We start from the raw sequence: 16,303 nt of genomic DNA, 5'->3' as shown, positions 1-16,303 counted from the left end.
GTAGAGGTGTAATAGGCTGAACTGGATGGACATATGTCTTTTTTGGCCTAAGATACAATGTTACGACGTTACAGAACCAGTATGACCTTGAGTAACCTCCAATACCAGAACGAAAGAGACTGTAATGATAGTGGTGAGTAAACAGAATATTGACAGTTTGGATAGCATACAGCAGTCACCACCTAACATTATCACTGCCTCTCTCTGGGGTCTTCCAGTTGTATGGGACACCACTGCTGCAACCGGTTACAATGGTCCTCCACCCTTAAGCCTATCCTCATATTTGTGGCCCTTGACCAGTCACTATTGGAATCCCATGAAAGCCATACACTTAGTAGTGGCTGTGCTGGGCATTATGCCTTTGTCCTATTCACTTGATGCTAGTAGTCCTAGCTACTTAGTCGCCAAGCTTTTGATGTAATGAGTCAATTCAAAGCGAAATGTGTCTATATTAGTGTTAAACATTAGATTAGGAGTTGGGAAACTGGAGGTCTGGAAACAATCTAAATACTTTATTGCAATTTATGATTGAAATTTGCATGTTAAAAATGCGTCTGAAGTGAGAGGGGTTGTAAATGGCGCGGTGCAGCTGGCAGAGGGAAGCTAAAACTGTCTGGTGATCGTGCCCCTGCCTTCTCCACTCCGAACTGTATCTGTGCTAAAATAACTAATGGCAAGAAAATAAATGTGAGAGAAATCTCTCTCCTATCGTCTATTGCAGTTAATGATTTTGCAGTTCAAGGCCGTGGAGTTTTTATATTTGCTACCGACTGTTCCATTCTCAGTTGCCAGGAAAATGGGGTTAGATTGTTTGTTCATCCCCATGAAATATGGCTGGTAGTTTCCATTTAATATTGTTTGATTCGGAGGAACAAGAAGAAATGATTGCTGAGTGGTAACATTTTTCAGATGTCTATAGCTAAAGTGAATATTATTGCTGGTATGTATCAGTCATCTGACATTAAACTGGGTGTAAAGTATTATTCCTATACACGGAATATAGGATAGAGGTCATTACTAAATCACAATTTTAGGCTTGGCTTCCATCCTGTGTTTTTTTTCTTCAGACTTGGGATTGTAGCACATTTTTTAGTTTTAACTATATGAAAAATTCTTCAGCATGGCAGAGTAATAGTGCGGCATTATTTATGGCATATACCTACGGGCAGCATGGTATAGAGCAGAAGGAGCTGAGCAGATTGATACATAGTATTGTGGGCAAAGACTCAATATATCTTGGGTTACATACCTGCTTTTTCTATACTTTTTCCGCATATTATGGCATTGCTCCCGTATCTGTGCTTCTTACTGTATTTTTTTTCACTGCCAAGACCACTCACATCGAAACGGTCCTGGCAGCGCCATGCTTGAGTAGACGGCCAGGTAGGCAGGCTTGCTGACTAAGTAGGTGGGCCAGCCTTCATACTCCCATGCAAAATAGTGCATTTTAGTGTGCGATTTTGGTCAGAAGAAGGCCTTTGGTTCGTAATTGCGCACCATAATAGAGCATGTTACATCTTTTTCCCACACTCGAAATGCACTTAGAAAAAACACTAAAGAACATATTTAAATCAATGGGTTCTATTCGCTGCCCATTCTGCATGCAGATTTTGCAGCCATGATTGGGAGCCATTAGGCAGTGTTATACACCAGTGTTCAGGACTAGTGTTGAATGAACTAGTAGAACATTTTTGGGGGTAGAACTTTGCGAAAAGCTCCGTTCGGAATGAGCGTTTTGCAAAGCTGTACCAAAATAGGGTTTTACCAGTCCAGTTCTTTCAACACAATCCATTTTCAATTATATATATATATATATATATATATATATATATATATAAACTTTTAAAAAGCTTAACATCTTGCAGTTTATTTTCACACAGACCACAAAGTCTACTAAGTACAAGACACTTCCTATTCTGTAGAGAAAACTTTTCAGCAGTTATCTCATTATCATCACGGACAAGATGACAATGAACGATGACATCTAGAGACAACACAGTATTCACCATTCACAATAGATGATGGTCAAAGCTTATCTCCTCCTCTTCTCTGTACAATGAACTCTTCACAGGTCACAAAGCATGCCCAAACCACTCCCACAGAGCATGCCTACAACACTCTCCCAGAGCATGCCCACAACACTCCCCCAGAACATGCCCACAACACTCCCGCAGAGCATGTCCACAACACTCCCGCAAAACATGCCCGCAACACTCCCCCAGAACATGCCCACAACACTCTCCCAGAGCATGCCCACAACACTCCCCCAGAGCATGCCCACAACACTCCCCCAAAGCATTTCCACAACACTCCCATAAAGCATGCACACACCACTCCCACAGAGCATGCCCACAGCACTCCCCCAGACAAGATGACAATGAACGATGACATCTAGAGACAACACAGTATTCACCATTCACAATAGATGATGGTCAAAGCTTATCTCCTCCTCTTCTCTGTACAATGAACTCTTCACAGGTCACAAAGCATGCCCAAACCACCCCCACAGAGCATGCCCACACCACTCCCTCAGAGCATGCCCACAACACTCCCCCAGAGCATGCCCACAACACTCCTCCAGAGCATGCCCAAAACACTCCCACAGAGCATGTCCACAACACTCCCCCAGAACATGCCCACAACACTCTCCCAGAGCATGCCCACAACACTCCCCCAAAGCATGCCCACAACACTCCCCTAAAGCATTTCCACAACACGCCCATAAAGCATGCCCACACCACTCCCCCAGAGCATGCCCAAAACACTCCCCCAGAGCATGTCCACACCACTCCCACAGAGCATGCCCACAACACTCTCCCAGAGCATGCCCACAACACTCCCCCAGAGCATGCCCACACCACTCCCCCAGAGCATGCCCACACCACTCCCCCAGAGCATGCCCACACCACTCCCCCAGAGCATGCCCACACCACTCCCCCATAGAAGTCAATGAGCACCCTCCAGTCTTTTTTGTCTATGATTCTTGAGCTGCTGTACTGAAAATAACACTGTGATAAAAGTTGAATATTTGCATAGAACAATTTCAACTTCTAGTGCTTTCTTACTAGCTAGGCTATCCATTTACCAGCGCACTGCATCACCAGCTCTAATATCCCATCCAGATATTTCTATTCGGTCAGCATCATTACTTCTCCTTTACATATTACATATGTATCTTAATATTTGTTCTGCAATGACTAAGTGGAATATCGGAATAGTATTTCTCTACAGGCAGGAAATGTGTTTTATGTCTCACTGGCAGCCTGCATTTGTAATAGGCACTTGGGGCTTGATGTTATTTAACTGTTCGTGGTTAACATGCATTGAAACAATGTAACTTAAGCCTTGCTGGGTGCATTAAACTTGTTTTCACCTAGCAATGTTATTTGTCTGGAAAACGTTGGATGAGAGCGGCAGATGATATGTAAAATCGAGACTATGTAAGGGGAGAAGCTGCAAACTACGAAGAAATGTGAGAAGCGAAAATGGTTCGAGACGGAAAATCATTTTTAAACCAAAGGATGATCGTTTTCAACATATCTAAAACATATCTAAAACACGCTGCTGCTCTACGGAAAAATGTAATGGCAAGTTAATATGATAACATACTCTGAAATGTCATACTCAATTATATGTTTGGCCAAAGTTAATTATATAATAACCTTAGGTTATCTAGAAAAAAAAAGCCCGGCTTTAGGAGAGTAGTGGATAAAAATGGAATTATTACAATTCTCTGTCAAGCATTTTTCATATGTCTCTACAGAAGGAAGAAATGTAACCAATGCAGCCAACGCTATTGTAATAACATAGAATGATAATATCCATAGTGTATAGCAGTAGTCATGGATGAAACTGAATGCAGGTGAAGGCACGGCGATGAAAAGCCATTGTGAGGTACAAAGTGTAATATATGTAAAAGTGTTCTCGCAAAACAATAGTAGTTTCTTATGAAAGAAGCCGTTTTATAGAGGAAAAGCAATTAGCGTTATGCCAAGAAATATCATGAAGCTCTTAGGTTCCCCGTGTATAAATCCATAACAGGGCCTCCATCATGTGAATACAAAGGGATTCATAAAAAATGGTGCAAAAGTAAAGCTGATTTCGTCATACATGAATTTGCATACAATAGCCAGAATGACATGAAAAGATAGAACTCTACTAGTTTTTATTGCACCTTACAGGTGTTCGATGTGGGCGACCTAATACGGGCAGAAATGCACTACTGAATTAACATCTGCCATGTCACCAATGGAGCCCACATCTACCATCTGCAAGGTGCATTTAAAACTTGAATAGGCCACTGTATTGTGGTTTACTCTTCAAGTTTTTAATGCACCTTCAGATGTTCAATGTGGGTTTCGCTGGCAGATGTGAAGTCCTTAGTTCAATTCTATACAGACACGTCCCGGCATATCTCCTGTTGTTTAATCCACTGCAGCAGAAGTGTAATATTTTAGGTCATCTAGTGCCACCTTCAGTGCTATCTTTGAAAACCTGGAAGGTGCAATAAAAACTTGTAGAGTTCTTCAATCTTTTCATGTCATTCTGGCTGTTGTAAGTCAATTCTTTTATGTATAAATCAACTTTACCTGTGCGCCATTCTTTTTGAATAACCCTGTACCAGTGGTCGGACCCCAACTGATCTGCAAATTATCGGCTATTCTGTGGATAGGAGATAAGTTGATGAGATGGGAATACTCCTTTAATGCATCACGATTCATGAACGCTCTTCTTATTACTATATACACAGAACATATTACTAAATCTGTTATGGGGTCACATTCTGGGTCTGACACCTGATAGAAGATCTTTTGGTGATCCACTCCAACCTAGCTGTGTTCATCCCTGAATACATACAGTACACAATCCTACTGGAAAGTGGAAAGCCCTTTTAAACAAAGTACAATTTGCAGTCTGTAATGAGTGATTGCTACATTTACATAGGTTTGAGTCTGCGAACTTTGTATGAAAACCCCATAAAAGAATAAGCATAATATATTACCCACGTGCCTAATTATAACTATGATTATGATAATATTCTCCTCTAGAAGCTATGCTCTGTACTACAATGTCATACCGAGGCACCGCATGGCATCACATGGAGTGTAGAACAGTGCCAAAGGGACTCCACGAGCTGATGGACAGGCTTCAGGCCAAGAAATAAATAAGATAAATCTCCCCGAGAAACATGATTTATAGAGTAATGAAGGGCATGTAGTGTTCACTCTTACTGATATACACTGCTCAAAAAAATTAAAGGTACATTTAAAGGAGGTTTCAGGGGGGAGAATAATATTGATGACCTATCCCTAGGATAGGTCATCATCAATAGTTGATCAGCTGGGGTCAGTCGCTCTAGACCCTGACCGATCAGCTGATTGTGTGTCCGCTGACAGCACCACAATCAGAGTGGAAGCAGTGGAAGTCTCTCCTCTGACCTCTGTATAGTGGCCAGCGCTTGTGACTGCAAGGACGGCTCTCATTGAAATGACCTCAAATCACTTATACTTCAGGGATATCTATTTGTACAGCGAGGAAGCAGAAGATATTGAGAATAGTGATGAGGGAGTATACTCGCTAAGGGCAATTGCTCGAGCGAGCCTTGCCCTTAGCGAGTACCTGCCCACTCGAGACAAAAGGTTCGGGTTTCGTCGGGCAGGGAGCTGCGGGGCAGAGCGGGGAGGAACGGAGGGGAGATCTCTCTCTACCTCTCTCCCCCCCCCCCCCCCCCCCGCACCCCTCTGCTAACTGCCGCTACTCACCGCGCCCCCGCGCTGGCACCTGAACCTTTTGTCTTGAGCGGGCAGGTACTCACTAAGGGCAATGCTCGCTCGAGCAATTGTCCTTAGCGAGTATCCTCTCTCATCTCTAATTGAGAACCAATTTCACCTCCTTTGGTGCAAATGAAAGTGACAACAGATGCACTGGAGATGCAATAGCGAGACAACTCCCAAAAAGGAAACGGTGATGCAAGTTGTGATCACGGACAATTATTTTTCTAGTTTTGCACTTTACATTACCTGAAAGCACTGTGGAATAAGTTGGCACTATACAAATAACAAGTCCCTGTCCCCCTATTAGAGCACTGCTGTAGACATACACAATTACACACATATAGAGACTATATTTCCCATACTGCTTAGCCTTTACTGATTGTTAGTATTTTGTAGAAGCGTTTGCTAAATCTATCTCCTATATGTTCCTATTTGACAACGGTTAATAAAATATATTGTAAATTCAGCAGGTGTAATGAGTCAATGCCTATTCCCATCATGTACTGCGGCGCATGTCACTGGAGCAGAAATTTATATGGCCAAGTGCACAAGCACGTTTGCATTGCACAGAGAATAAAGCCCATTGTTTTAATGGGTTCAGCCTCACTTACGCTTTTGTGTGGGCATTTCGTGCGTACAAAGAAAAACCAACAACATGCCCTATTTCGGTATGTACTTACACACCAAAGGCACTATAGGAGTGTGATCCCCGCAAAATCGCGCTCGTGTCAGACCACCCCAAGAGGGGGATAGCTAATCCACTGTACTGATTCTGAAGCCTTCAATGCAGGTGAAACAGAATCTTCAAATCTAGTAATGTTACTAAGGCATTGCGCAATCTTGCGTGTTTTGGGTGCTGTTTCTCATTCCTATAGATTCCTAAGGTGCGCAAATGCGCATAAGAATAGAACATGTCGCTTTTTTTGCAATAGCAATAATATTAATGACATTCTATTCATGCATTCTATTCTCTACGCACAAAAACTCGCTCGTGTGAAGCCACCTCATACTGTAGTTCTACCAAGCTAATATTCATGGATGGCGGATAGCGTCCATACATTTCTTTTTGCATTGTTTAACATCTCCCGCCATATATTTCATGATATTTTGTGTATAGCGATAAGTTATGGACGTATCTGTAACCCAATACTGAACCGGCAGCCGAAAAATCATTACAGAACAAATCATTCATCGACAACACGGTCGTCCGCCTATGATTGATGCCACCGAATATTATCTTTATATCTTTAATGCTCGAAACCAAACAAGGATCCCAGTTTTTGCGCACATTTACTGCCTCCCCGCTGCTCCGTATATTACATTGTCAGCCACTCACAGTAAACAACAGTAAAACAGGCAGACTGTAACAAAGCGGCGGACGCTACGAGCAGACATATGTCCATGCGTCCCGTCTCTGTACAGCGCCGAGAACACAAACATTATACAATGACAGATGTACAGCACTGCCAGTAGGTTCCCCTTGTAGGAAACTACCTACAATGAAGGTGGTAATGGAATACATTGCAGAAGGAATGCTCACTGAACTCTAGTATGGACCTCAGGGCTTCTTCACACGAGCATGACGTTTTCATACTTGAGCGGGGGTTGACGAGATTGCGCTCTGAATGGAGGACTATCCATTAAGTGAGTGACTACCAACCTCAACGAGCAACCCTCGAAAAAGGTTTCTACTCACAGGGAACCCTTATCCATATGTCTACCTCAAAGAAGAACCAGGTCTTATTGCCGCCTTCTGAGGACCAAATTCGAGGACCCCCCACTGTATTAAGAGTTTGAGTGGTTTGTTATGTTCTTGCTCCCGGAGACTTGTGTAGGATGAGTTTTGGGGTGTCCAACTATGTCATCATACTGACATGTAATTGTAGACTGGCAGAAGGCTTCATTTGTTGGCCAATTTTTGACTTTGTTTTTAATATAAGGATTAATTAAAGTGTGCGAAATCAGACATATTTCGACTATTGCTTAATTTTTAGCTGCCTGGTAATTCCACAAAGTTGAAGATTATGTAACTTTACATATGGGCCTCAGGTCCTTCGTTGGATCTTCTCAGACTGTTATCTACTACAAACACTTTTGCAGGGAGAAGAAAGCCGTCACCACATGTCCATCTACTTGCTTCTATTAGTTTCTTGCTGTGTTATGTGAGGTGATTGCCTGTCTCTGAAGACATGACAATTGCTAAAGGTGATCCGCGAAGAATAGCTTCGGTGTCCAACAAATCTCAGACCAGCTGAATACACAGCCCCATAATAGTAGTTGATTACCATCTTGAGAAGGAGAAGAAACGCTCCCATATCCAAGGGTACTGCTTGTCTTCTATATTCCTGACCTTTTTCTAATGTCTCAATATGATGGGGGAGAAGGAGCATCGTCAGGATCACTAATTATACAATATTATTGGCACTAATCAATTTAACTATATTAGCTTTGGACATAAGGATAGGGCTATGTTCAGATTTACTATTGCAAATTACAGCAAAACACTGTCTTACATGCTTTGTGCCACATTCATGATGTGTTTTAAACACTTTTTTCACCAAGTGCCAGTTTTGTCATCCAGCAGAATCACTGTGATAGATCTGGTGAATTTTAAGACTGTCTAGTCTAAGTTTGTAAATAAGGAAGATGGAACGATACCTTTGCAGCACCACCTATTGAATGCTGCCATCCAATAGGTGGCACAGCAGAGGTATTGTTCCATCTTCCTTATTTGCATATTTTACTCAGAAGAGCATGTGTGGCCTTATAAGTCTCCTCACTCACCTAGGTGTCTCCACACACCCCTTCTGGGTGCTTTCCTTAAGACAATGCCCCCCACCCCCACCACACACACACACGTGTCTCCACACAGTTTTTGGGTGCTTTCTTTAAGGAGAAATGACAGCCCTCTTGACCCTAGCTATTAGACAGTATTAGTAAATCTATCCCAATATATCTGGTACCAGTCATCCCTTATCATACAACATCAATTGGTTCCAGGATGACCATTGTATGTGAAAACCATAACTCTTATGGAAAACTGGGAGTTGGTTCTGAAGTTCCAAGATGTTAACCAAAAGTACTACCAAATAAAGATTAAGTCCTTAATGACAGCCCATACGCCTTTTTACAGCGGACGTTAAGGGGCTTATTCTGATGCATCAGAAGCCTTGCATGAGTCTCACATACTAGGGGAAGTGGGTTCTTCATTGTCGGATGACAGCCTCGCACTTGCTCTAACAGTGGGGACCAAAGAAACCACCGATCCCCGCTGTTTAATCCCTTACATGCTGCAGTCTCATTCCTCCTGTCACCCATTGTACGCCAGGAATGTGATCACGGGGTACTGATAGGTTGCTATGGTATCTGAAGACTTGAAAATGGCCTCTTGGTCTGCCAGTTACTGTGACCTTTGAGGCTCAGCCTCTGACTGAGCTTGATAGGCTTTAGAATACACTACAATATTGAAGTATAGCAAGCAGTGTATTAAAAGGACGATAAAAGATATTGATATTCAAGTCCCCTAGAGAGACAAAAATAAAGTTAGAAAAGTCTAAGAAAAATAGATAAAAATATTTAAAAAAAATAAAAATGTCAAAACCCCACCCTTCCCTCTTTAGGGCTCGGTCAGACGAGCGAGGTTTTACATGCTACTACAGCAGCATGTAAACCATGCTTCTATAGCAAACAATAGGATCACATGGACCCTAAGGGCTTGGTCAGACCAGCGTGGTTTACATGCTGCTAAGCAACGTGTAAACCACGCTCCTAGCATGCAGGAAAAGATTGCATGACCGAGCTGTCTCTAGCTCTATGGAGCAGCCCGGTCACATGTCCATGGTGTCGGCAGCCTGCTTCCACGGCTCCCATAGGAGCCTATGGTGAGTACCCTGGACAGGGCGCACCACGGAGCTGATAGGCGAGTTGACACTCACTGTCTGTTCTTTTTTAGAAGCGCTGATTCTGCGCTTCTAAAAAGGGTCCATGTAAGCACTTCCATAGCAACCTATTGGTTGCTATAGAAGCGTGGTTTACACGTTGCTGTAGCAGTGTGTAAAACCACGCTCGTCTGCCGGAGTCCTTACTATGTAAGAAAAAAACAAAAAAAATCAGAAATCCAGAATTGCCAAGTTTGCAATGACCTACAGTAAAAAAGTACATTACTTAATCTGCACAGTGGACGCTGTGAAAAAATATTTAATTTTGCCGATCACGTCTTCCAAAAACTGAAATAGGAAGTGATCAAAAAGTCATATAGATCAACAAGTGCTACCATTACAAAGTACAGCTCGTCCTGCAAAAAAGCACCGTTAACAGAAAAAGAAAAATGTCCTTGAATGCGGCCATAAAAAAAACAAAATACATTTTTTTTAAAATGTTGCCCAAAAAAACCCTATATAAATTTGGTCCGAACGGTCCGTGATTTTATATGTTGTCTGGTTTGAAGTTACAGTGGCCGGAATAGACATTATATGCTGAAAATATAATAACCTTACCTGAGGCCATTGTTATTTGAGAGCTTATGTACTCTTTAGCCGCGTCAGAGCGGCCATACCGCTTGCACATAGCACTATGGTGAAGCCTGAATTTGCACTAGCAAACTACTACTGCTGCTTGGCATTGATATGACTGACTAATACACGGCTTGTTTGATACCCGGCGCCAAGATCAACAGCAATGAAAATATTGAAATTGAAATCAAAAAAGCCATGTTAACAGATCAAACTGGAGGTAACTGTTTATGCCTCACAGTAACACAATACTGGCAGAAAACGCGTCAGCGGCAGGTTTCACGCTGAAGCTTTGTACTTGGTTGATTAATATGGTGCCAAGCTTCACACATTCTCTGTCATTTCAATAAATGAAATTTTTAAAACCCTTTTATTTAGCATTTCATATAGTTTTCTCCCCCCATCTGTTATTCTGCAGAGTTCCGCAGCCGTTCTGTCCATTATTTATGAGTACATGGCTCATTCTGATGTCATTGCCCTTATTAACATTTGCGGTTTATAGTAAAATGCCATCTGTAATTGAATTCTATTCTAAATACAGGGCTGGATTTATGAGGACCGGCTTAGGGTGAAAAAAAAAAATGAATGCCCCCATTTTATGTAAAGAGACTGTGTGTACTCAGGAGTGAAGGGCTGACGGCGCGTTCTGCGGATCCCAACGTTCTCGTCTGTAGTTACTGCTGGATTTAATAGAAAAGAGTTTTACGCTTTTGTACTAATGAGCTGAACTTTCTAAACAAGTTGCCGAGTGTCTCCTCTGATGTAAGTCAGCCTGATGTACGTCTTCTTATGTTCACTCAAAACCTTCGAATCGCTCATGCCCTCGGTGCCTGCCCTCAGCCCCTAATGGACGTCTTCCAAAACACGATGCATTTTTCATTGCCTTGACAGCCAATGGCAGCGCCAAGCGCTCATGGGGTTTGGTTCTTAGCTGTAATTGCCGGCAGATCTCTACAATCGCCTCTAATGTACTTTTATTCTCATTTATTTGCAGTTGTAATTAGGAGGCAGTGGTGCCAGCTTTCGCATATCAATGCCTTCCATTATCCAATCATTGAAAGACGGCGATACAAACACAGATGGGAGGTAATGGGGCTGTGGTATGATATTAGTGAGAATATAGATCAATGGCACAAAAACACACAATATACAAACACAATCCTTAACCCAGGAAATCCCTTCCTGTAGGGAGACAATGGCAATACTCAAGCATAGGCAGCAGTGATCACAGGAACGCATAGCAGCTCAATACAAATAGGCCTAATGGGTATTTATTAGGGAACGCTATCTATTCCTTTTACTCTAGTAATTGGATACAAAAACATAAATAACAACACAGCTGGCGTAATAAATGAAGAAAACTAAGTCTGTTGAGTTTTCGTTTTTTTTTTTGAGATTTGCAACTTTGCTTATATTCGTGGATGTTGTACACTCCCCCCAAAGAGAAGTAGAGGAACAAGCACAAGTCTTTAATTTAGAGACCATGCAAAAGACATGTAGATACAGAGGTCATTTTATGGACCTCAGAAGGATGGAAGGCTGAGTCAACCTTGAGCCAGCTACCTAAACCAAGCGGTGATTAAACCTGCAACCTTCAGGTTGTTAGCGAGAGCTTAGGCCTGCATACTGCTGCCTTAACACTCTGCGCCACAAGAGACCCCAACCTTTTTATGATTGGAGCTTCTCTGTATGGAAATTAGATACATGACTACCGGAGTGTGGTATAAAGTCAACTGAGCAAGTTTCAGTGTGAATCCACATTCAAATATGAAAATTGAGCGATCTGATGATTTCCAACGAGCCCTGGGCATCAATGCTAGACTGGCTTGGTCTAGGATTTCAGAAACTGCCAACCTTATGGGTTAGCAACTGTTTGAAGAGTCCACCAAAAATAGCATGATCGAGGGAATCCTATGGATATATCAAAAACTTGTCGATAAAAGGGGTCAGAGGAAGACGTTAAGAATCGCTCTGAGAAACAGGCGGTGCACAGCCAAGCAAATTATAGCTGAACACAACGCTGGTGCTCCAACAACATGTCCAGATGCACAACTTGTCCTTCCTTTTCACAGATGGACTATAACAGCAGATGACCAGTTCTAGCGCCATTTCTGTCTAAGAGTACCAGAAAGCTGAGACTCTAGTGGGCAAAAGAGTACAACAATTGTGTCACTGAGGAATGGAGAAACATCCCCTGGTCATATGAATGCAGATTTCTGGTGCACCATACAGATGATCAGGTCAGAATTTGGCACAAGCAACATGAATCAATGAAGCCAAGCCTTCCTCTCAAGTGTCAACAGTTCAGGGTTGTAGAGGTGAAGGCACACGCTGGGCCTTGGAATACCCATGGAGGGACAAATCGTCGACCGAAAACAGTGTGCTATTTCTTCTAGCACTATGCACTATGGGATGTGCCAAAATTTGCGCCAAGTATCGGCATAGGAAAACTGAGCGTGCTCTCTGGTACCTACTTGATTGGCCAAGGTTCCCGTATGAACCGGACAATTTCATGCTGCAGCACAAGTGAGCCTGGGGACTCTGCGATGGAGCTGTGATAGCCTGTAGAGTGGGAGTTGCTGGAGACTACTGGGAGTAGCAGAAGAGAGACAGAGGAAACCCCAGAGACTATGAGATCATAGGGGCTGCTTGGAGAGAACAGGTTTTAGACTCAGAAAGCAAAGACTGCCTGTTGCCACTTAAAGAGAGAGATCATGCCGTGTCCCCAACCCACTGGAGTATCAGGACTATGACAAAAATTCAAAGAAATTTCCTGACCTTGAACTAGCTTGGACCGGTGACAGCAACGATTCCCGCACAACAAATTGTAAGTGAGGCCAGCCTCCAACATATAGGTGTGCACACCAGAAAGGTACTTAATCCAATAATTAGTAGGCAAGGGCTAATAATACAGACACTAACATTGTGCAAGCTTTTGGTGTTTGAATCTGGGCCATGGACTGTGGTATATATAGATACATTGCACACATTCTGTATATGGAAATCGGCTTCCCTAGGGTAGTTTATTCAACAAGGAGAGTTGTGTGGTGCATTCTGGTATTTACCTTTTTGGATATGGTCTCATTACTTAGTGAGTGTAATTGACATTAAGTGTTACTGTTATCACTGATTGTGCATCAAACATTGTTATTCTTCCATTTAAGCTAGCGGTAGATAGCACCTAGGAACTCGAAAGCATAAGGTAATTACTTATTTGTTATTATATCATTACGCTTGTGCATTATCCTCTTCCTAAATAAATATTAACCATAACAATGCTGGAATGTGTCGTGAATCTGCATCACAACACCACCTACCTGCGACAGACTCACTAACTGCGCCTCTGTGTATTTGGATTGTTGCAGGCTTCATTCCCCTATCACATATCCTATAACACGTACTGACCATCAGGGTTACAATACTAGTGGATGCAAATTTAGTTGGACACAGAAAACACAGGGACGCTGCGCGAAAACAGTATGTGGGCCATTTGCTCTTGGGAGCTGATTTACCAAGGTTAAGTTGTTTGTCATAGAGTCCAATCCTCTTTGCCTCATTGCCCCCTAGAGGAACCCGGAATTGTGATGTATCATATTGTTAGGATATGAATATGAATGAGACGTTTCACAGGCAATCCACCTTCATCCTAGCTAGTGACTGGCAACGGCATTCAGTATAAGGCTGGTATCAGCCCCTTAAAGTGGTTTGCCCCCAAAAATCAACCTATCTACATGGACACTTGAGACCTCATGAGAGTAGAGGTCTCAAGCGTTACTGTATAAATAGAGCGGTGATCACACATGAGAGCAGGAAAACAGAATCCCCTGGATGAACGGATCCGTCTTATAATGGAACCAAACTATGCCGAACAAACCCCCCCTGACTATAATGGGGTCCATTCGTCCCCTGCATATGTCCAGCATTTTTACTGGATGAAAAAGTCCTGCATTCAAAACTTTTTCATGCTGGATCTGTACTGGAGGTTCTAAACGGAGCCTCTGATGCAGATATGAATAGAGCATTAGTTGGTTAAGGGGGTAGTGGAGCCATCCAGCTACCCCCCTGGATGGCCCATTACGATGCACAAGTACTACAGTATATGGATTTCTCATTCTTGCTAAAGGTCTTCCATATTTACAGTAGAACCATTTCCAATATGTGCTTATTGTCAAAGGAGACAGTATAGCAACATGTTTCAGGGGTAACACAAAAAACGCCTTTCTCATTGTTTATACATAACATAGAAATATATGGAGTGGTAGTGCTCGGTACACCTGACTGCAGTTCCACTCATATGGGGGCACCCAGGACCACTATTCTTGTGACTGGTGAAGATCCCAGTGATCAGACCTCACCAATCAGACCTTAACACCTATCCTGTTAGCAGGTGATGAATTATTATTGTGAAACAACTGATTTAAGTATTTCCAATCTTCTCCTTTAATAATGAGAATTTGAATCTCAAGGAGGGATTTAACAGGTAACCATGATGCCCCATAGAAGAACTTGGAATGTGGTACTACTTCACCCCCTTCAGCAGGGAGTTCAGAACAAGTTAGAGCAATTGGACACCTGAGCAAGAATCAGAAGTAGTATTTATTTCCATACCATGCATTGGGTACACTTCAGCTGGTATTTCCCTTCAATCATCCTGCAAATGTCTGGCGAGTTCTCTCAAAGAAGATGCATTAGTTTGTTTACAGTGGTGCAAGAAGCGTAGTCATTGAACAGTTGAGCAATGGAAGAACGTTCTATGGAGTGATGAATCACGCTTCTCCATCCTCAAATTAAACGGATGTACCTGGGTGTGGAGGATGCTGGGGAATGCCATTTCCCTGAGTGCATTGTGCCAATAGTTAAGTACAACAGAGGTTCCATTATAGTCTGGGCATGTTTTATCTGCCATGGTCTCGGTCCGTTGGTTGTAGTGACAAGAACCATGAACATGGAGGTGTACCCTGACATTCTAGACAATAATGTGCTGCCAATAATGTGGTAATACTCTGTGAATGGTCGGCCATACTTCCAACAAGTCAACGGACCCTGAGTGCAGAAGTGAAACCACCCTAATCCCTATCCGCATTCCATCACAGAACTATTGTTTAGAGATGCCACTGTCCTTAGATGTTGGGTTCCATGACATCTGCTACGTCTGCTAGCCTGGTAGCTACACCCAAATCTTTAGCTAGTTGGCTCTCGAGAATTAGTCTTGCCAACAGAATACAATTGTACATAAAAGGAATCCATTGTCTGAAACATATCCCTTGTATTTTAAGGCCATAAATTGTATTGTCATACACAAAAGACTCCAACCTAGTTTTAAGTGACAGAGAGACAGAGCCGGTAAACATCTACAAGACATGACTGTCAGCTGCTCCGCCACAAGGAAGCGTGCGCGTCTGTTATGTATTTATTGCACATTTATCGGATAACGAACATTTATTCAATGCTGCCAAAGCCAATCGGGTTCACCGCTAATGATTCTTTGGGGGGGGTCACTGGCCCTACTGTATCTGCAGACAGATTTCTTCTAAGTCAGGATTTGCTATGTGCGGCTCGGATGTTCTTCTCTCTTGAGCCTTTTTTAAGTTTTCTAATCAGAAATGTCTGCCCCTTAGTTTTGGCATATAGAACGAACTCACACTGATCTGTCTCTGTAATTAATCTTGATTCCAGGCATCTATCCAAAAAGTATTTATTTATATGAATATCCCAGACAGAGCAAAACACTTAATCTATTCTCCCGAGATCATGTTCCTCTTCTGCTCTCAGGAGATTCTCAAATGTGAGTATTGAGCTTCCAGGGATCTCTGTTCCCTTTACTGAATTCAGCGCTTTCGCTGCTTCATTAGAATTGACGTAGTCCCCAGTCGTCTACGTTGTTTTTCTGATCGCCCATAGTACAAGCTTCTCTGCGGTACCCACTTCCCAGCATCATAGATCAGTACTCACTCCCTCAGCCTGTTCCTGAAACTTGACAAAACCACTTTCCCTCTTTTTAAGATCTAAGTTTCCTGG

At 42.6% G+C, this 16,303-nt stretch overlaps 1 protein-coding gene across 2 annotated transcripts in view; it reads right to left on the bottom strand.

Annotated features, from left to right (window-relative positions):
- The window catches only part of SYT7 (synaptotagmin 7), a 431,166-nt gene that overhangs the window by 372,457 nt on the left and 42,406 nt on the right, over positions 1 to 16,303 (bottom strand). The gene's annotated exons all lie outside the window — the stretch shown is intronic.

Source organism: Eleutherodactylus coqui, chromosome 11 (assembly GCF_035609145.1).
Source record: "Eleutherodactylus coqui strain aEleCoq1 chromosome 11, aEleCoq1.hap1, whole genome shotgun sequence".
NCBI lineage: Eukaryota > Metazoa > Chordata > Amphibia > Anura > Eleutherodactylidae > Eleutherodactylus > Eleutherodactylus coqui.
This window is presented reverse-complemented; position numbering and strand designations above follow the sequence as displayed.